General features: G+C 46.6%; 1 protein-coding gene and 1 non-coding gene across 3 annotated transcripts in view; one reads left to right on the top strand and one right to left on the bottom strand.

Annotated features, from left to right (window-relative positions):
* The window catches only part of UBASH3B (ubiquitin associated and SH3 domain containing B), a 158,412-nt gene that overhangs the window by 80,715 nt on the left and 56,386 nt on the right, over positions 1 to 21,311 (bottom strand). The gene's annotated exons all lie outside the window — the stretch shown is intronic.
* Positions 7,229 to 7,332, top strand: LOC115936396 (small nucleolar RNA U13). Its single transcript, XR_004071886.1, has one exon. It is a non-coding gene; the product is annotated as a small nucleolar RNA U13 (small nucleolar RNA).

Here is a 21,311-nt window from a genome sequence, read left to right as displayed (position 1 = left end):
TGTCAACACCCATTAAGAAACAAAAGCTAAACATGTTGAATGGCAGGAATTACTGATGTGAAACTTGGATCTGGGCCATGCTTTGGCGTGAGGCACTTGAACCACATAAACAAGCAAACTGGATGGCTGGGATTTGTTTCTAGTGACTTATCGTTGACATACTTGTTGATGTTAAGACTCCTCTTTCCAAAGTCAATACCTTCATCCAATCACTGCCAGACGTCTTTCCCTGAAGAATTTTTTAAACTGGACACCAGGGAACTCCAGAAATAATAGAGATTGAAGAAAGCACTTTGTATTCGTGATGATCTGAATTAAAATTTAATTGGGTTTGAGATGGAGTGAGTGGGAAGCTGCTAAGGTTAGTCTTCCACAGCAAAGGAGGGAAACATTTTCTGCTGTGTATGAAGCCAGCACCCCACCTCTACACTCGACTCCCCATATCCAAAGACCTTTGGCATTTTCTGTTTAGCACAAAGGCTTCGAGTCTTTAAAGAGAGAAAAGCCAATGATATGACCAGTTGGGTGGGGAGACCCTTGCTCTGCTATCTCAAAAGGCCTTCAAAAGCTTTCTGCTTGATATTATGTAGGTATAGTGATGGGTACATCATAACAAGCCAGGAATTTTAATGATTCATTGAGAGAGATACTAACATTCCACTGGAGGGAAGGAAGGCAGGTAGGATTCTGCCACTATTTGAATAGGAGGAGCTATTGATTAGAACCTATTGTTTGGAATCCAGAACACTGCCTGTCCCTTTGAATGAGGATGGGAAATTCCAGGGAAAACCTTTTCTGATAAAGTTGTTGGTTTACACAAGTGTCCTTACTTTAAGGCTATTTTTAATTAGCTTGTTAGTTTATCTAATTGAGGGTTGTTGGGGGTGGAAAGATGGGTGGTGGAAAGACAAACCATGATTTCATCTCCATTATAAACACAGGAAATACGTGGGGCTACAATAGGACTTTACAAGTTGTATTTTACAAGTTGCAGGAAATACCATGGAAGAACACAAGCCTTCCTTAAGGCAAGATGAAGTCCAGCCCAGAGCAAAATTCCTGTGTCTCCATTAGGAAACAGAGACTTACAACGTGCAGGGCCTGGGCAAGAGTATAAAGAGAAGCCCACATACGCCAATGTCTAAATGTTTACAAATAATAAATCAAGCGAACCAACTCATAAATATGTCTTAGCCTCCAACCTTGGCCAATATACCTTCATAACAACCTGGTTAGAAGCTCAGACTTCTTGCCATTGTGTGTCAGGGTATGGCAACCTGGGAAGAGACAGCAGCCAGCCGGCCTTGGTCTCTTCTCCTGTGGTCTGCTTCCATCTGCTTTTAGCTCAGACCCTGGCTTCTGTGGGGGTACCAGGAGGGTCCTCACATGTATGCATATGGGTACCCCAAGAAGATGTCAAAGTTGTGTCCACACCCCCACAAACAGAAGCTCCTTTGTCATCCTCAGGGCTAGGGCTATCTGTCTGCGGGAGACTGGAGATGGGGGTGACACCCCGGAAGCAGGTTCCTCATCATTTGTGTTCCTAATATCCAGAGCATGGTGTGTGTGTGTGTGTCGTCGGGGTGGGAGACACATAGGCTCCAGGGTATGCACATCTCCTTCAAACTAAGAACTCTTCACTCTGTACTAAAGAACGTGGCCATGGGAAAACCAGAGCGCAGTGCTCTAGGCTAGGACATTTCTGGGTACAAAAACCTCAGTAGTGAGTGTGACAAGACAGCAAACATTTAAACAAACTAGTAGAGCAGTCCTGCCTTATCTGTGGTTTCACTTTCCAAGGGTTCAGTTACCAGTGGTCAACTGTGGTCCAAAAATATTAAGTGAAAAACTGCAGAAATAAACAACTCACAAGTTTCCAATTGTGCGACGTTCTGAGTAGCATGATAAAATCTTGAGCCATCCAACTCCATTCCACTAGGGACATGAATCATCCCTTTGTCTAGTCTGGATACAGGCTGTGGATGCAGTAGTGAATCCACATTGTTTGCACTCTCCGCCTGTTAGTCACTTAGTAGCCGTCTAAGTTATCAGACCAACTGTCCCAGTATTACAGTGCTTATGTTCACATGACCATTATTTTACTTTATAATGGCCCCAAAATGCAAGAGTAGTGAGGCTGGCAATTTGGATATCCCAAAAGAGAAGACGTAAAGTTCTCCATTTAAGTGAAAAGGTGAAAGTTCTCAACTTAATAATGAAAGAAAAAAAATTGCATGCCAAAGTCACCGAGGTCTACAGTAAGAACTCATCTTCCATCCATGAGATTGTGAAGAAGGAAGAAGAAATTTGTGCTGGTTTTGCTGCCACACCTCAAACTGCAAAAGTTATAGCCATAGTGCATGATAATTGCTTAGTTAGGATGGAAAAAGTGTTAAATTTGTGGGTGGAAGACATGACCTGAAACAGAATCTGATTGGCACAATTGGGTCTGGTGCTATCTGCACTTTCAGGCATCCACTGGGGGTCTTGAGTATCCCCAAGGATAAGGAGGGGCCACTGTAATAGGAAAATCACGTTGTAGAGACTATGGGGATTGCAGACATGTCAGAACCTTTAGGGGGCAGAAGCAGTGAAGGTTCCACTGTCAGGGAGGGAAATGAAAGACAGCAAGACAAGGACAGAAGGTGAATAAGAATCCAAATATTGGCCAGGAGCGGTGGCCCATGCCTGTAATCCCAGGACTTTGGGAGGCCGAGGCGGGCGGATCACCTGAGGTCGGGAGTTCAAGACCAGTCTGACCAACATGGAGAAATCCCGCCTCTACTAAAAATACAAAATGAGCCGGGCGTGGTGGCACATGCCTGTAATCCCAGCTACTAGGGAGGCTGAGGCAGGAGAATCACTTGAACCTGGGAGGCAGAGGTTGCAATGAGCCGAGATCGTGCCATTGCACTCCAGCCTGGGCAACAAAAGCAAAACTCTGTCTCAATTAAAAAAAAAAAAAAAAAAAAAGAATCCAAATATTTGCATCACAGAGGGCTGAGAAGGCAAGCTCAGTTGTGCAGCGATGTGCAGTGCTGGCCCTACACCTCTGTGAGGGGGTTTGGCTTAGGATAGGCCTCTCTGGGTGTCTGAGGAGGCTGATCTGAAACAGAGATGGTCTGGCAATGTGAATGGAAAATACCAAGGATGGCATGGAGTTCACCTTGGCCACTGTGCCCGGCCAAGTCCTTGGGTCTCTTAGGGGACACATGGAAAGGTGGGAACCTCCCCACAACATGAGTGCAATTGTTCAAGGACCCATGTGATGTCACCCACACCCTGTCATGTCTGTGGAAGCCACTTCTTCCACAGCCACCAAGCCATCTCGGCTCACTGCAACCTCCACCTCCTGGGTTCAGGCAATTCTTCTGCCTCAGCGTCCCAGGTAGCTGGGATTACAGGCGCACACCATCACGCCCAACTAATTTTTGTATTTTCAGTAGAGATGGAGTTTTGCCATGTTGGCCAGGCTGGTTTTGAACTCCTGACTTCAAGTGATCCACCTGCCTCGGCCTCCAAAGTGCTAGGATTACAGGTGTGAGCCACTGCACCTGGCCTTTTTTTTTTTTTTTAGGGTCTCACTCTGTCACCCAGGCTGGAGTGCAGGCATGATCATGGCTCACTGCAGCCTCCAACTCCCATGCCCAACTGATCCTCCCAGCTCAGCTTCCCAAGAAGCTGGGACCTCAGGTACGAAGCTAACTGCCTGGGTAACTTTTTAGGGTTTTTTTTTTTTTTTTTTTTTTTGTAGAGATAGGGTCTTGCTATGTTGCCAGGCTGGTTTCAAACTCCTGGGCTCAAGCGATCCTCCCACCTGGGCCTCCCAACGTGTTAGGATTACAGGCATGAGCCACCATGCCCAGCCTGGAACATTTTAAAGCAAATCCCAGGTATTATATCATTTCACTCCAAAATACTCATAAAGATTTATTTACCCTAGAGTATTTTAAAACAACCCAGACATTAGCATGCATCTCTGATAAGAACTGTTTTATCTTTAACATAATCACTTGCCTTTATCATATCTAACATTTATAATCATTCTTTAATATCACTGAATATCAAATCCACATTCATTTTCCCCTGATGGCCTCAAAAATGTCTTTTTCCAATCAGTTTGTTTGAATCAGGGCCAATGAAGGTCCTGACTTCAGCAGGATGGAAAGCCCCAGTGTGTGGCTCAGGCGCCAGGGCCTCTCACACCCCTTCCCCTCAACAAGAACCACGTGGCATCTCAGCTGAACTGGGCCACAAGACCAAAAGTGACAAGGCTTCATCTTCTGGGCTTTCTGGCCTCTGGAGAAATAAGTCTCAGTGGGAACTGCAGGGAGCTGGCCCCTGTGGCGTTGGAGTACTCACTCCGCAGTCCTAGTCAGAGAGCCACTGTCCAGAGCCTCCCAGTCTTCCCAGGATTTAGGTCACTGAGCCACAGTAGACCTGCAATGAAAGTGGGTTCCTGCTCTCTCTGGTACTCCCTCTACTTTTCATGATTTGATCTTTCTAGTTAAAGGCCAAAGACAAGCTGCATGGGGTGATAGAAAGAGCCGAAAGCAGGGACGGCAGGCTGAGCACTCTCTGTCCCTGTCTGACCGGGTGGCCTTGAGCAAGTCTCTGACCAATCAGTTTCTTTACTTCCAAAGTGAGAGGGAGGGACTTAACAATCCCTAAGACCCTCTAGCTCTGACATTTTATGACTCTAAGCTCAAAAGCCACCAAATGACTTTGTTTCTGCCCCTGTGCTAGATGTTGGAAGTACACAGATGTCTCTCTTCTTAGATGATAAACTGTTTAAGAGGAGGGGCTCTATCAGATTTTGTCATCACCAGACTCCAGCACAGCACAAAGCGCATTCTAGGCACTCAACAAATGTTGCTGAATGGGGTACCCAATCCAACAACCAATTCTTGAGCATCTACAGTGAGCCAAACACCATGTTAGGGTGGGGAATCACAAAGATCTCCCTGGGGAGGCTAATATTTAAATAGGGAGATGTTCAATGGAGAAGAAAAGTTTGATAATTATAAGAGAAGTAGCTATGGGTCTTAACAGCTCAGACCTAAGATAAAGAAATTGGGCTGGTGGCCCCCATCTATGAGCTTCCTGCTCCTCAAATTTTACCCTGTCAGCTATGCTTAATTCCCAATCCCCCCCACCTGCTTCAACAGCAACACCATAAAGAGTGGTCGTAGGACAAAGAAAAGGCAGAAAGATGTCTGTGCCAACTTGCAAAAAGGAGTATCTCCCAAGTAGCATCCGGAACCCTTTCCAGGGTCAGCCTAGGGAAGCCCACAGAAACGACATGGACGGCTACATATTCCCCATGTAAACTCAATGACTCTGCATCTTCATGGAGGACAGGCATGTAGATCCTCCCAGAACAACTGCATAGTTTCACCTCAAGATGGGCTAAGGTCGGGTGTGGTAGCTCACGCCTATAATACCAGCACCTTGAGAAGCTGAGGCAGGAAGACTGCTTGAGCCCCGTAGTTTGAGACCAGCCTGGGCAACACAGGAGACCTCATCTCTAAAAATAATAATAATAATAATAATAATGATAAGATGGGCTAAAACTACAGGGCAGGAGAAGGTCCCCAGTAAGGTGGACTTCTTCTAGGTAAGGAGCCTTCAGGATAGGGACTGGGCCACTGCTGCCATCCGGCCCAGCTGTGCGGGGAGGGTGAAATGACTGTTCAAAGTCTCTTTGGGTCTTTGGGTGGAAACAAGGATTTCTTGAATTCACGAAGCTGGCAAGGCTTTGAATCACAGCCCAGAACTGAGTTCCGCATTGCCAAGTCCACGTCTGAGAGAAAACAGCCTTATGCTCTACCTAAGAAACCAGATAAACACACTGCCTCAAGAAAAGACTTCCAGGAAGCATCCCAGCAAAACAAAACCAAATCCCTTTCAAAACAGTAACCAGGTCCCGTGGTGTTGAGACAATAGCCTCACTGTCCTTGTCTCCTGGTGCCCATCTTGGAGGCCTCCACGGGGCTTGCTGGGCCTGGTGCTTCACTCCCTACGTGGGGACAGGCGGGCCCTGGAGAAGATGTCATTAAAGTGTAATTTTAGAAGTGAAGGCATGTTGAGGATCATCTAGTCTCGCCCCTCCCTCAATTGATAGACAACTTCCTTCCTCTGAGCCTCTCCAGCGACCCTTAGAGAACGCAGGAAATTCACCACAGTAAGCAAAGACATGATGTCTTTATGACCAGGAGTTTGCAATTCTAGCTAATTACAGCCAACACTGGCTCGCTGCTGCGCTATGATTTGGAGTCTTAAAGCTTCTGTGTGGCTCGGCACATGTGGTGGAAGAAAAAAAAAAATGAAAGAACTCTGCAACAGAAACTGGGGGAGCACTTCCAGGCACATGTGTGCAGCAGGAGTCCCCGGCAGGACGCGGCTTAAAATCAGACACACATGGCCTGGCCAGAAACCGGGGCTGCCAATTAAGGCTCAGAAGTTTTGAAAGGAAGAGCTGGAGGGGAGGAGAAAAACCCAGCAACTTGTTAACAATTAGCAATCGGAATCCTTTTTTAAAAATAAGTCCTGGGACCCGTGGACAAGAGGGAAGTATTTTGCTGAGAAACCATCAAAACAGCACTACTCTGAGCATCCCTTCTGCCAGAGAGCTCAAAACGGTTGATAAATGTGAAATTACTTATTACTTTCCCACATGGGAGTCAGGGCGGACAATATTGTCCCTCATTTACATAACAGGGAGACAAAGTCACAGCAAAGCTTCTGCTTCCCTTTATTTCACTCTGGAAGGAATAACTGCACTAGCTAGAAATCCCTTAGCAAATATGACTCTGATTTTTCAAAGACCTTGTTGATACATCCTACAAGTGAAAGGGAAAACAGGAAGAATCTATGATCCCATTTGCTCATAGTTGCATAAAGAAATGTTGGTGCTGGGCACAATGGCTCATGCCAGCAACTTCGGGAGGACGAGGTGAACAGATCACTTGAGGTCAGGAGTGCGAGACCAGCCTGGCCAACATGTGAAACCCTGTCTCTACTTAAAAATACAAAAATTAGCCGGGCGTGGTAGCAGACACCTGTAATCCCAGCTACTAGGGAGGCTGAGGCAGGAAAATTGCTTGAATCCGGGAGGCGGAGGCTGCAGTATGCCAAGATCGCACCACCGCACTCTAGCCTGGGTGATAAAGCAAGAACTCAGTCTCAAAAAAATAAAAATAAAAGAAGAAAGAAATGCCGAAAGGTGATCTTTTTATAGTTCATAAGCGTAATGACTGGGTGTTCACGTGCGTGTTTGAGATGTGCCACCCTCGAACCTTGTTACGATGTCGGTATATTACCCATCTGACATGAAAAGAAAAAAAAGAAATGCTAGGATACCCAAGGAACAAATAAGAGTGGTTTCTTCTGGCAGGTGTGGAGACAACAGGGTGGATGAGCACAGAGGGAAGGGCAAACTTGTGTGTAAACCTTCCTATCATTTTGTTCTTTGAACCATGAGCATGTTTCCTATTAAATAATAAAATTAAGTGCAAATATATTCTATAGAAAAATGAAACAAGGGGCCAGGTGCGGTGGCTCACGCCTGTAATCTCAGCACTTTGGGAGGCTGAGGTGGGTGGATCATGAGGTCAGGAGTTTGAGACCAGCCTCGCCAACATGGTAAAACCCTGTCTCTACTAAAGGTACAAAAAATTGGCCGGCGTGGTGGCACACACCTATAATCCCCGCTACTCAGGAGGCTGAGGCAGGAGAATCGCTTGAACCCGGGAGGCGGAGGTTTCAGTGAGCCAAGATTGAGCCACTGCACTCCAGCCTGGGCGACAGGGTGAGACTCTGTCTCAAAAAAATAAAAATAAAAATAAAAATAGAAAAGAAAAATGAAACAAGCAATGGAGCCCCACTTTTCCTCCTGAGTAGGCTACATTTGCAGGAAATCCAGTACAGCATGCTCCTCCAACACTGTCTAAAGATCAGCTATGGAGAGGGAGTATGATATCGCTACTGCACCTACAGAACGATGGGGAGACCAGACACCGGAAGGGCTCTTCTCCGGGGTACCCTGAATGTCGTGGGCCGAATCAGCACCACATTTTCCAAACCCTTGCCTCCTGACCACGGTTGAGGTTGGGCCCTCTCTGAAATGGTAGATACCTTACACTCACATTTAACAAGGGCGAGGTACTCAAGTCATTGAGTTTGTTTCTTTTCTTTTCTTCTTCTCTTTTTTTTTTTTGTTTATGGTGCTATGCTCATCACAGCAACTAGAGTGATTTTATTAAAATCCAAATTTGAGGCCGGGCACGGTGGCTCACACCTGTAATCCCAGCACTTTGGGAGGCCGAGGTGGAAGGATCACCTGAGGTCAGGAATTCGAGACCAGCCTGGCCAACATGGTGAAACCCTGTCTCTAGTAAAATTACAAAAATTAGCTGGGCATGGTGACGGGTGCCTGTAATCCTGGCTACCCGGGAAGCTGAGGCAGGAGAATCCATTGAACCGGGGGGTGGGGGTTAGGGGGTGGTGGGAGGTGGCAGTGAGCTGAGATTGCGCTACTGCACTCCAGCCTGGGGGAAAGAGCAAGACTCTGTCTCAAAAATAAATAAAGAAATAAATAAAATAACATACAAATTTGAGCCTGTTCTTCGAACACTCCCAGTGAGTCCCAAGTGCCTTTCCTCCAGGCAAAGTCCTCATCCCTTGGCATGGGGCTTATGATTCTCAGGATCTTAGGATGCCGCTCACTGGACTCTCCACTTCACCTCCCACTTCCTTTTCATGCAGCACATTCCCCACTTTCTGTCATTTCCTGCACATGCTGGAGTTGTCATGCCTCTGTGGCCCTGTGTGTGCTGTTGCCTCTCTCTGGAATGCTGTTCCCCTTTCCCCCATCTGGTGAATTGCTAATGACATTTTAAGATCAAATGCTACTACCTCCTCTAAGAAGCCAGTTCAGGCCTGGCCCAGCCCATCCATGGCACACAGCCGGCCGCTCCTCTGTGTCCCCACAGTCCTGATTGTTCCTCTATTACAGCATTTCCCATGTCAACAGCAACTTTACATGGCAGTGGTCTGTTTTCATGCCTGTCTCCCAGTAAACTGTGAACTCCTGCAAGGTGGGCCCCTGGTGGTTGCCTCTATGCCCTCTATGCCACAGTGGTGGACCCAGAACATGATGTTTGTCAAACAACAGTGAAGCTAGCACTTATGCTGCAACTTCTACGTGTCTGCCCCGATTCTAAGCACTCCACACATAATAATTCATCTGCTCCTCGCCAAAACCTGAAGAAGTAGGTACCAGTGTCATCATGATCTTACCGATGAGTACACCGAGGCACAGTGACAATTACAAAGCTAGTAAGTGGCAAAGCCAGATATGGAATCCAGGAAGTCTGCCTCCAGAGCTTAGGCTCTTAACTCTATGTAATAATATCTATCAATAGATGAATGAACGAAATAACCAGAAATCAAACTCCCATTCCTAAGGCAAAGGTCCTGCAGGTTCCAATTTCTAAAATCCCAAGAATAGCTGCCACACTGGGAATCTGGGATGAGGGGACCACCCACCAAAGTCCACATAAGCATTTAAACTCCGGGAGCTCCCAATGACACAGAACCAGCTAGGACAAAAGAGCCCTGCTCTCAAGTTACTTCTACACGCTGACATAGCCTCACCCAGAAGCACCAGAAAATCCACTCAAAGTTTCCCATAGCCACCCCCAGGGCCACCCTGCCTCCTTCCTATTACAATGAAACTTGAGATTTTTGAGGTTTCTTCATGATGATCTAGCTCCAAAACACAATGCACATGGAAACAGGAAAGGTTTACCACTAACTCTCTAAGCCATCGGCCCGTGGTTTCTACCCGGTGCTCTTCGGGACTCTTTCTTGGAACTGGGCTGAAACATCCCTTGGGCCTGCCTGCCATTGTCTGATGGGCCCAGACAACTGACAAGGATGGATACTTTGAGACACTTGCCTGGGGCCTGCCTTTCCACCACCTTCTCCAAATCTGCTTAGAGCTGCTCGCAGGGAAGAACAAATGAATTTGGCCTTTTGCTGGTGAGCAAAGCAGAGTATGAGAAGAAACCAACACCCCTGGGACAACGGATAGATGGGAGAATGCGTCTCCAAGGGAGATCACAGTGGAAATGAAATCAGGTTTGGAGACAAAGGCTTTAGGCTGGAGACTTGGCTCTACTATTCACTAACTTAAGGACTTAGGTTATTTACCATATTTGAGTCACATCTGCAAAGGAGGTTAACGGCTTCCTCATGTGTTGTGATGAACAAATGAAATGTTATATACAAAAGGGCTTTGTAATCTAAACAGTGGTTTCCAAGCCTGGTTAATTGTCAGAATTGCCAAAGGATTTTTTTTTTAATTACAGATTTCTGATCCTCTTAAGCCTACTGAATTAAAATTGCCAGGAGGAGCCCAGGAATCTGTATTTTCAGAAACTTTCTGGGAGCTTCTGAAGCATAACACAACTCTAAAGCTCTGTGCAAAGGCTGGCAGTATTATAGCCCCATGGCGAAAGAAATACCAGGTCTGGGCCAGGCGCGGTGGCTCACGCCTGTAATCCCAGCTTTGGGAGGCCGAGATGGGCAGATCATGAGATCAGGAGATCGAGACCATCCTGGCTAACATGGTGAAACCCCGCCTCTACTAAAAATACAAAAAATTAGCCAGGCATGGTTGCGGGCACCTGTAGTCCCAGCTACTCGGGAGTCTGAGGCAGGAGAATGGCATGAACATGGGAGGCAGAGCTTGCAGTGAGCCAAGATCATGCCACTGCACTCCAGCTGGGGGCACAGAGCGAGACTCCATCTCAAAAAAAATAAAGAAATACCAGATCTGAATATTATGCTTAAAGGGTAACCCCCTAGAGCTGTCAGACTTTCATGTGAAGAATTTCTAAGGAATGTGACTTCACTATGGATATTCAGAAAAGAAGCTCAATTCTCTACCAAGCTGGAGCTTAGAGACCGAAGAACTCAGGAAGAGCAGTTTTCTCCTTGGATATCTAGATGGTTCCTTCTGCCACTGAGCACTCTCCTAGACAAAGAACAGTCTCAAAATATCCAGAGACACACAGACATTTCCCGTCTCTCTCAGTATCTGGCAGAAGCAGGAGAACCAGAAAAAAGATGTTGCAAGTTAGAAATGGACCCGTGCAGCAAAAGACAATCTTCAAGTGTTTGAGACCTGTACTTGGGTTCCTGGAGTGCAGGAGAGAACCAGGACACCTATCAGTAATTAGGAGAGGCAGAATGTTTAAATGAAAGTCTTGCAAGGCGAGGAAGCAAGAGAGCATGAGGGCGGAGCTCTAGGTCCCACTGGGCCATCCACCAAGGGCAGCCTTCAGCTGGTCACTACCCTCCCTGTGCCTCTGTCTTCATCTGTAAAATGTGATACAACTTGTCTACTGCAGGAAGCTTTGTGAGCTTCAAACAAAATAACAGATGCAAAAGGTTGCAGGGCCCTGGGAGAGGGCAAATACCATGTGATGTCTTTATTCTTCAAAAGTATGATGACTAATGCATTATACCACAGATATGAACATTCTCCCAAGAATCAAAAAGTCCGTGTAACTGGTTCATCCAATAAACAGTGTCTTCTATGAATGTCATTCTTTGACTCCTTAAGAAAAAGAAGCCTCTCTCTGCTAAGAGGCATCCCCAAAGAACAGAGTAGCATGTTTCTAAATTTCACCCAATAGCAGTGAAATGCATTAACGGATTTGCCAATGAGCTACTAAGCCTAAGAAGTTATGTTAGGAGACTTGGAAAAGAAGGGTTAAAAGTGAGCAACCTCACTAGGGTAAAAAGGAAAGATCCTGGAAGGCTTTTGGAAACCACTAAGTAACAAATGTAGCTCCCACCTCCCACCCACGCACCACTGGAAATAACTTTAAATAATGCATCTGAGAATGTCTGCAGAACAGGCAGTCTGGATTAAGGACTTTTAAAGGGATGGTGTTTGAACAAGGATTCTTTCAGGGAAACCATCTTGAGAATTACTGAACTCTCAGGCAAGCTCACTCTGACAAATATCCTTAAGCAAGCTTTGAGCTAGAGCTGAAATCCTGGTATGGTAAATATCATATGGGAAAGCAATTTATAGCAAAAAAGAATTAGTGGTCCTCCTAGCCACCACATTCCCACTCCCACCCCCCATAGTGTTGTGGAAGGTTTGCTTACTCTAAGTGAACAGAATTCCATAAAGAGCTTGGCTGGTCAGTCAGCATCTGTTGTAGAAACTGACCTAGAGTCATTCATTCTTTTTTTTTTTTTTTTTTTTTTTTTGAGACACAGTCTTGCTCTGTTGCCCAGACTGGAGTGCAGTGGCGCGATCTTGGCTCACTGCAAACCTCCACCACTGGGTTCAAGCGATTCTCCTGACTCAGCCTCCAGAGTAGCTGGGACTACAGGCACACGCCACCACGCCTGGCTAATTTTTTGTATTTTTGGTAGAGACGGGGTTTCACCGTGTGAGCCAGGATGGTCTCCATCTCCTGACCTTGTGATCTGCCCACCTCAGCCTCCCAAAGTGCTGGGATTACAGGCGTGAGCCACCGCGCATGGCCAAGTCATTCATTCTTTTAACATCTACTATGTGTCAGGCATTTTTCTAGCCTTGGGGATATAGCAGAGAAAACAAAATACAAAGATTTTTGACCTCATGCAGTTTATATTCTAGGGGAGAGGACAGTTATAGTAAGCGTTTTGGAAAAAATAAGGCAGGGAAGGGTGGGAAGGGATTCCTATTTTGCATGGAAAGATTAGATAAAGGTAATGAATGAGTCAGGGAGGGAGAGCTCTGTGGATAGCTGTGTGAAGAGCCTTCCTGGAAGAGCAAGCACAAAGGCCCCAGGCAGTGGCCTGTGTAGTGTATTCAAGGAACAAAGAATAGACCATGCGGCTTCAGCTGAATGGGCAAGGAGGTGCATGCTAGGAAATAGATTCAGAGAGGTAGCAAGGGAACACCCTAGAGATAGGAAGGCTTTAGATTTAACTTTGTGATACAGAGAACGTTGGGGCATTTTGAGCAGTGGAGTGATTCCATCTGCCTTACACTTTGAAAGGATCTCCAACTATTCTGATGAGGAGAGACCATAAGAAAGCAAAAGCCAAAACAGGGAGACCAGGTTGGAGGCAATTGCAATAATACAAGCAAGAGAGAATGCCAGGGATTTGGATCTGTGGAAGCGGCGAAGCTGACAGATTCACTGATGGACTGGATGAGGGAAAAAGTGAGGTGCTAAGGGTGACTCCAAGGCATTAGAATGAACATCTGGAAGAAAGAGTTATCCTGCTTGGAGATGACAAGACTGTGGGAGGACCCATGTTTGAGATGCCTATTTGACATCCATAGGAGATGCTGAGTGTGGAGTCTGGAAAATGGGAGAGAGGACTGGGTGGCGGATGTAAGTGCAGGAGTTGTCAGCATATGGATAGTACATAAAGCCAGGAGTTTGGAGACTACTATGGGGGTGAGTTTAGACAAAGGAGAGAAGGGGTCCATGGTTTTCAGCTGAGGGCTCTCCAATATTTACAGGTGAGGAGATGAGGAAGCCAGCCAAGGAGTTGGAGCAGAAGCAGGCACTGCAGTAGGAGGACTAAGAGAGAAGAAACTCCTAGAAGCCAAGGGTCTTTAAGGAAGCATCGAGAGAGGACTGATCGCCTGCATCCAATGCTGCTGATGGAGGATGGAATTGCTCACAATATATGGCACTACTGTGGCCATTAGTGACCTTGATGACAGCAGCTTTGGGGGGCAGTGTGACAGAAGCCTGATTGAAATAAGTTTAAGAGAAAAGAGGAGGATAGGAAGTGGAAACAGCCAGCAGAGACAACTTGTTTGGGAAGTGTTACTGTTCAAGAATCTGATTTAACACTTTAGGTTTTGCAAGAAGAGAAACAGATGAAATGATCTTTCCAGCTACTAAGGCTGATTATTACTACCTTTGCTGGGAGGCTCCTTGACCTATGTGATGGGATACATAGATGCCTGGTTCTGATGAACTCATGATGTGAACCACAGGTTTTTCCCCCTCAGAGACTTATTTTAAGGAGGACGAAGGGGAAAAGACAAGGAGAGAGTAATAAAAGAAAGGGACCAGAAAAATGGTAAGAAAGACTTTTAAAGAGTTTCAAGCCATGTTAAGTTTCCTAAACCATTTCTTTTCCATTGCAAACATCACTAACATAACTCCCAAATTTCATGGTTAAATTTAGCATAGATGTAAAATTTTGAGCACTGGTGGACATGGGTATCTAAACCAATCATCTGATGAGGAAATTGAAGCTTAGAGAAGGGAATTGACTTCCGGGCACTCCCAGTTATTAGCCGTGTGGTCTTAGACAAGTTACTTTTAACCTCAGCGTGTTAGTTAATCCATCTGTAAATTGGCAGTGTAAGAATACCCATCACCAATCTAACGTAATCATGCTTAGGTTGTTAGAACAGCAGCTAGCACATGGTAATACTCAGTAAGTGTTATATATTTATTTTTGAGAGACGGTCTCAATCTGTCACCCAGGCTGGAGTGCAGTGGATCAATCATGGCTCACTGCAGCCCCAGCCTCCTGAGCTCTGGTGGTCCTCCTGCCTCAACCTCCCAGGTTTCTGGGACTACAGGCATGTAGCAAAATGCCCAGCTAATTTTTTTGTATTTTTAGGTGAGACGGTGTTTCACCATGTTGCCCACGCAGGGTTATTCTTTATTCCTGTTGCCCAAGTCACGTGGAGGAATTGTGTCAGATTGGAGTAAGAAGAGGATGATTCTACTTTATCCCTCCCGCCACAAAACACACACATGCGCTATGAGTTAGCTTTTCATTTCTGACCCTCTAATATCCCTTTTTTTGGGCTCCAATCAAAAAGACTTTTCTTTATTCCATACTATTAATATAAAAAGTACTATAATTGAGGGCCTGCTGGGTGCAATGTTAATTTGCTTTTACATATGTCATCATACTTAATCCTCACACAATCGTAACTATCCCATTTTCCCCCCTAAATATCCCATTTGATGGATCAAGAAGCCAGTGCTCAAAGCTTAAATAACTTGCCCAAGGTCACACGGCTGGAGATGGCAGATTCAAACCTGGAGTCTGAGACTCCACATCCTTTCACAAGTCTGCCCAATAATATAACACTAGTACCCAATGCCATGCACTGACTTAGTGACTTGCAAGGAATCTGAGGCGCCAGGGCTCTATGTTAAGTAGTTTTAGAACAAGAAATGCTTCATCCAAAATGTATTTTAAACATTAGACTAGGTAGGTATGCAACCACTTTCTTGGATGTGTTTAAAACTTGGGTGAGGCCGGGCATGGTGGCTCACACCTGTAATCCCAGCACTTTGGGAGGCCGAGGCGGGAGGATCACTTGAGGTTAGGAGCTCGAGGCCTGCCTGGCCAACATGGTGAAACCCCGTCTCTACTACTAAAAATACAAAAATTAGCCAGACTTGGTAGTGGGTGCCTGTAATCCCAGCTACTTGGGAGACTAAGGCAGGAAAATTGCTTGAACCCAGGAGGCGAAGGTTACGGTGAGCCAAGATGGCGCCACTGCACTCCAGTCTGGGTGACAGAGTGAGACTGGTGACAGAGTGAGACTTGTCTGAAAAAAAAAAAAAGAAAGAAAGAAACTTGGGTGAGAAATCCACGTACAGTTGAATTTATTCTCACCAGGCAAGGACTGGCCTAGTGTCATGGGGGGTGGGGGACAGTAGGGGAAGGGAACAGGAAGTCATTTGCTGGTGGTTGACCAGGCCCCCTGTGACTTCTCAGAGTTGTAGAACTGCCACCAACAGTCACAGCAGTTCCTGGAGAACAACGAGAAACTTGGGGTCAGCCAGAAGGCACCTGTGGTGATATCACGAGGTAAAGCGGTGAAAAATACACACTTTCTAAGGGGCTGTTTCCCCACTTTGCTGAACACAGGGTACCAGAGAAACTAATTATAGCCACTGAGGGCAATTGACATTTACAAGCATCCGTGCTGTGTGCAGTGCTTCTCCCTCTACTGATCTGTGGCCAGAGCCACGCCTAATGCATGTGGTGGAGGCCATAGGATCCAGGCAGCCTGGGTGTGACAAGGACATCCTCCTCCCTACCCCTTCTTACTGCCAGGAAATCTCTCACACTACTGCAGGTCTGCTATATTCTGATGTGATTATCTCCTTGGACTGTGGGGTAGCATCACTTCCTCAGGGGCAGAGAGGGAACCTGGCCCTTCCGCTATCGGTTAGTCCAGGAAGTGGTGGTTCTTAGGACAGGCAATGAGGATTTGGAAGGAAGGCCTTAGGTGGGAGAAGAAGAGAGAATCTCCATGTCTCTGGGCCTTGCTTTCTTATGCTAGTACTCCCAGGAGTCTGGCAAAACTTGAGGACTTTTCTGGGGGCTAGAGGACAGGGATCTCTGTCATACAGTGGTAGCTTTGAGGGAACCCCCTGAGAATGGGCTGGTCCTAAGCGTAGTCCTGATCCTGAGCTGCTAGTAAAGTCTTGTTCAGTTTGTTACACCTTGGCCTCGGCTGTGCTATGGGAAATTAAGGCATCAATCTGTGTGACTACTTAGACAGGACGGGAGAAGGGGAGATGAGGCTATAATCATCCTGATTCCATCTAACATCTCCAAATTGTGAGGCTAGAAGAGCCATGACCGACAGCTTCTACCGAGAGAAAAGGCAAGGCTTTTGTCTTTCTCTTCCTTCCAGCAAAGCTTTCTGGGGCTCCCCTCCTTAGCCTGGTCTGCTGTTCAAGATTCAGAAAACTGAACTGGACTCCTTAGACAGGAATTTTACAGAACTGGGTGACATTGTGGTTGCATTACCTGCCTTCAGGTGGAGAGAGGACATGTCTGCAACCCAAACCTCCTTACAGAACGGGGCAGACTGAAAGCTCTGAGCAAGGTCTCCCACAGGCAACCTTGCCTCAGGAGGTGAAAGGACATCCTGATGTCCCAAGCCTCTGGGTGGACAGCGATTCCCCATGCAAGAGGCCACACAAGGGATATTAGAGGGGCAGAGATGAAAAGCTAACTCACGGCATATGTGTGTGTTTTGTGGAGGGAGGATAAGGTAGAATCATCCTCTTCTTACTACAATCTGACACAATTCCTCCATGTGACTTGGGCAATAGAAATAAAAAATAACCCAGCCTGGGCAACATGGCAAAACACCGTCTCTACTAAAAATACAAAAAAATTAGCTGGGCATTGTGCTACATGCCTGTAGTCCAAGCAAGCTGGGAGGTTGAGGCAGAAGGACCACATGAGCTCAGGAGGCTGGGGCCGCAGTGAGTCGTGGATTGAGCCACTCCACTCCAGTCTGGGCAACAGAGTGAGACCCTGTCTCAGAGCTCTCCTCTGCAGCTGAGATCCCCCTTCCTCTCGCAGTTCTCACCAGCCCCAGCTTGCTGCTACTACCGTGCAGTTTTTCTGCCCCCACAGAGGGACACTGCATCACGATCAGGAAATTCCACCTCCTCGTCCTCTCTCCACAGTCCCTGCTGCCTCTAATCCAATACTGGAAAGAGAAAGCTGAAACAGGGACAAAGAAAGGAAGCACTTGAATCTCCTCTGTTTCTGGAGCATTTTCAAATGACAGGAAAATGTAATTTTGACTACAATTCAAGGGGTTGAACACCATGACCCTCTAGTCCTTGGCGGAGGAGCGCTGCCTCTGTCAGCAAATAGTGGCAAAGCCAGGGGACCATGGTGGAGGCTGGAGACCTCTCTCTTTGTGGTTACAGAACCTGGCAATGGCTGGGAAGCCATATGTTGTGTTCTGAGACTCAAGCATAAACTTCTGCTGGATGTTTGGATTTTGGTTTTTTAATTATCCCCTGTTTTGAGAGAGAAAAAAGGGGTGTGTGTCTATGTGTGCTTTGAAGGAAGTAGGGGAACAGATGGGTGGAGAGAATAGAAAGAGAGGAGCCATCATTATTGGGCTTTCGGATTCGTGTTTCTCCAGCAGTTTCTGCTGTGTCTCTTTGGTGACACATCGGGTAAATGGCCCTAAAAGATGATAGCTATGCCGAAGCTACAACAGCCTCAGAGGTTCTATTGATTCAGAAGCTTTCTGGATTGTCTCTGCCATAGCATATGCACCACCTCATTCTTAACAGACACTGACAGCAGCGCTACAACTGTTTTGAAGGAGGCAACTTTTGATGGCAGCAATGCAAGGTCTGTCCAGACCATAAAGTCCCACCTCAACCACCAATCAATAATCAGACACGACATCTTAAGTGTTATTTAAATGCTAAACACTGTGTCAGCATTTAACATTTATCTCGGCTGGGCACAGTGGCTCATGCCTGTAATCCCAGCACTTTGGGAGGCCGAGGAGGGCAGATCACGAGGTCAGGAGATCGAGACCATCCTGGCTAACATGGTGAAACCCTGTCTCTACTAAAAATACAAAAAATTAGCCGGGCTTGGTGGCAGGCGCCTGTAGTCCCAGCTACGCGGGAGGCTGAGGCAGGAGAATGGCGTGAACCCGGGAGGCGGAGCTTGCAGTGAGCCGAGATCGCGCCACTGCACTCCAGCCCGGGCGACAGAGCGAGACTCCATCTCAAAAAACAACAAGAACAACAACAAAAAATTTATTTCATTTAGTCTTCAGAACAACTCTATGACATAGGTACTATAATTGCACTCACTTTACAGATGAGCAAAGGAGAAGGTAAATACTTTGTACAAGGTTATGCAGATAATGAGTGCATCCCCGGCTCAGACACAGGCTTGCCAGACACCTCTGTTCTTCAACACCATCCTACCCTGCCTTCCCATCATCAGCTGACATTGTTTCACTCTGTGCGAAAATGGAAAGAGGAAGCACATTTCAGGCTTAATTCTCACCATCAGTATCTTCAGTTTTACTGATGAGGAAACTGAGGGTCACAAGTTGTGAAGCAATCTGTCCAAAGTCACACAACCGTGAAGCAGCAGAACCAGGAGTCAGAGCCAGGACTGAGTTCAATCCTTCACTCTCTCCATTTTACCCCACTGCCTCTGGGCCAAATACCTGGAAAAAGAGGTCTGCCTCTCACTTGCTTCAGGTTTTAAGGTAAAAGCAGAAGAGGAAGTTCAGAAGGTGTTCTTCTTCAGTGTCCCCTAAATATGAGATTTTGGGAAAGGCTTGACCCTAAGGGCCAATAGGTAGCAATTTCAGGAAGGCTGATTTAGAGAGAATTGGATGGCCTTGTAACGTGGTGAGCTCCCCAAGAATGGAGGAGTTCAAGCACAGTCTTGATGACTGTGGCAACACTGTAGACAGCAATTGTTGTTTTGGCTGTCCAGTATCTAAGCACTCTTCTTATTTAGGGGAATCCCGATATGAGCGAAGGGGGAGCCCCGCTAAAGAAGCTGATGGGGCAGATGTTCTGTCTTTCAGCTTCCTGACGGATGATGCCCAGCATATGACTTAGACGAAGGCAATCAACTACTCCCATTAAAGACTTCGGAACCTAAGATGACCAAGAGTGGAGGGGTCATGGCAAGTGTCTGCAGCAGTGTCCTTCACTCCTGCCTGTTTCTAGAGTCTGATTATCCATTCCCCTGATCAGTTCTGTGAGCCACCTAAACTCGTTTCCTGCTTAAGTTATCCAGAGGTGGTTTCTAACCTGGATATAAACATCTGATGGAAGGCTGCACTGGATGAGGTCACAAAGCCAGCTGCATATCTGAGTTACTGGTGGAGTTCAGTAAAAATACAGATTCCCATGTTCCCCAAGACCTACTGGATCAGAATTTTCAGGAATAACCCTGAACATTCATTTTTTTTTTTTTTTTGAGATGGAGTCTCGCTTTGTTGCCCAGGCTGGAGATGACTGACATGTGGCCAGATTTGGGAGTGGCTGAGATAAATAAACTTTAGGGCCCCCAAAATAAAATACTATGATTTTCAAAAAAACTCTTACCAAGAATTTGGCCATGGCTCTCAGAAAATTGCAACATGCCTATAGTTTCTTTATAATTGCTAACATAAAGCTTATCTTTTTGGACAAATTACATACACTCCTAAGAGGCTAAAGCTATGATATATCTTCTATTTCCATAGGATATTCCTTCCAAGGCCTTTTGCATCTACAGATCTATTATCACAGTTGATGTAACTTCCCACCTTCCTCAGGTGGGTGAGATCCATGATTTCACGTGCATTCGTCTGATGCCGCAGAGTCAGCTGACCACATGGCTTTTTACTTCCCAAACCAAAGCCTCTCTTCGTCGTGTGGCTATTCTTGGGATCTACAGTGCACCTCCTGTGCACCCTAAAGAGAGCTTCATCCCATGTGAGCCTCAACTCCTCTGTGTGAAAATGAGGAACACTGGGCCAGGTGCGGTGGCTCACGCCTGTAATCCCAGTACTTTGGGAGGCCGAAGCGGGCGGATCACAAGGTCAGGAGATCAAGACCATCCTGGCTAACATGGTGAAACCCCGTCTCTACTAAAAATACAAAAAATTAGCTGGGCGTGGTGGCGGGTGCCTGTAGTCCCAGCTACTCGGGAGGCTGAGGCAGGAGAATGGTGTGAACCCAGGAGGCGGAGCTTGCAGTGAGCCGAGATCGCACCAGTGCACTCCAGCCTGGGCGACAGAGCGAGATCCATCTCAAAAAAAAAAAACCACCCAGAGAAGAAAGATGAATGTCCAGTCAGCTTCCTGGGGCTCAGCTCAGAGATGTACATCCCTGTACCACTATTCCTCATTCATCCAGGAGCAAAATCCCCTCTTCTCCTGCAAATGTAACTGCTGTTAAGAAGCTGCACTTGGTAGTGGAGTTCTATATACTTCAGGGTGTTTGCTTTTGTTTGTGCAACACCACAGGTAGGAAGGTACCTGTGAAACCCATGGAGTTCTCCTCTTGCCTCCCAGCTAGTCAGGGCTGTTGGGTACTTTCTGGGGTAGAAATTCCCTAGCTTCCCTTGGTGACCCTCCTGGTGCTCAACAGGATGCAGAATGTGAGGGAAAAAGAGCGAGCACCAACAGGACCCTGGTTTATGCCTATTACTCAGGGCCAGGATGGAAGCAAGCATGAGAGCCCCTGGGTCCATTTGGGCTGCTGAGAAAGCCCCTCTCGTGTGACGTGCGTCCCCCACCAAGGAAGCATCCAAGTCCACCCTGGGTGTGTATCTACCCAAGCAGCTCCTTAGGAAAGTCAGCAGACCTCCCACCTCCTCATGATGGAGCTTCATGTCAGCTACCGCCCTCCAGAGGACTTTGAGGACAATCTGGCCATCTGGTTTCTGTACAATCTGCATCCGTATAGTGCTCATAAACTTATCTTCCAGCTCGTTCAAAATGTACACAGCTG

The sequence above is a fragment of the Gorilla gorilla genome, chromosome 9, assembly GCF_029281585.2.
Source record: "Gorilla gorilla gorilla isolate KB3781 chromosome 9, NHGRI_mGorGor1-v2.1_pri, whole genome shotgun sequence".
NCBI lineage: Eukaryota > Metazoa > Chordata > Mammalia > Primates > Hominidae > Gorilla > Gorilla gorilla.
This window is presented reverse-complemented; position numbering and strand designations above follow the sequence as displayed.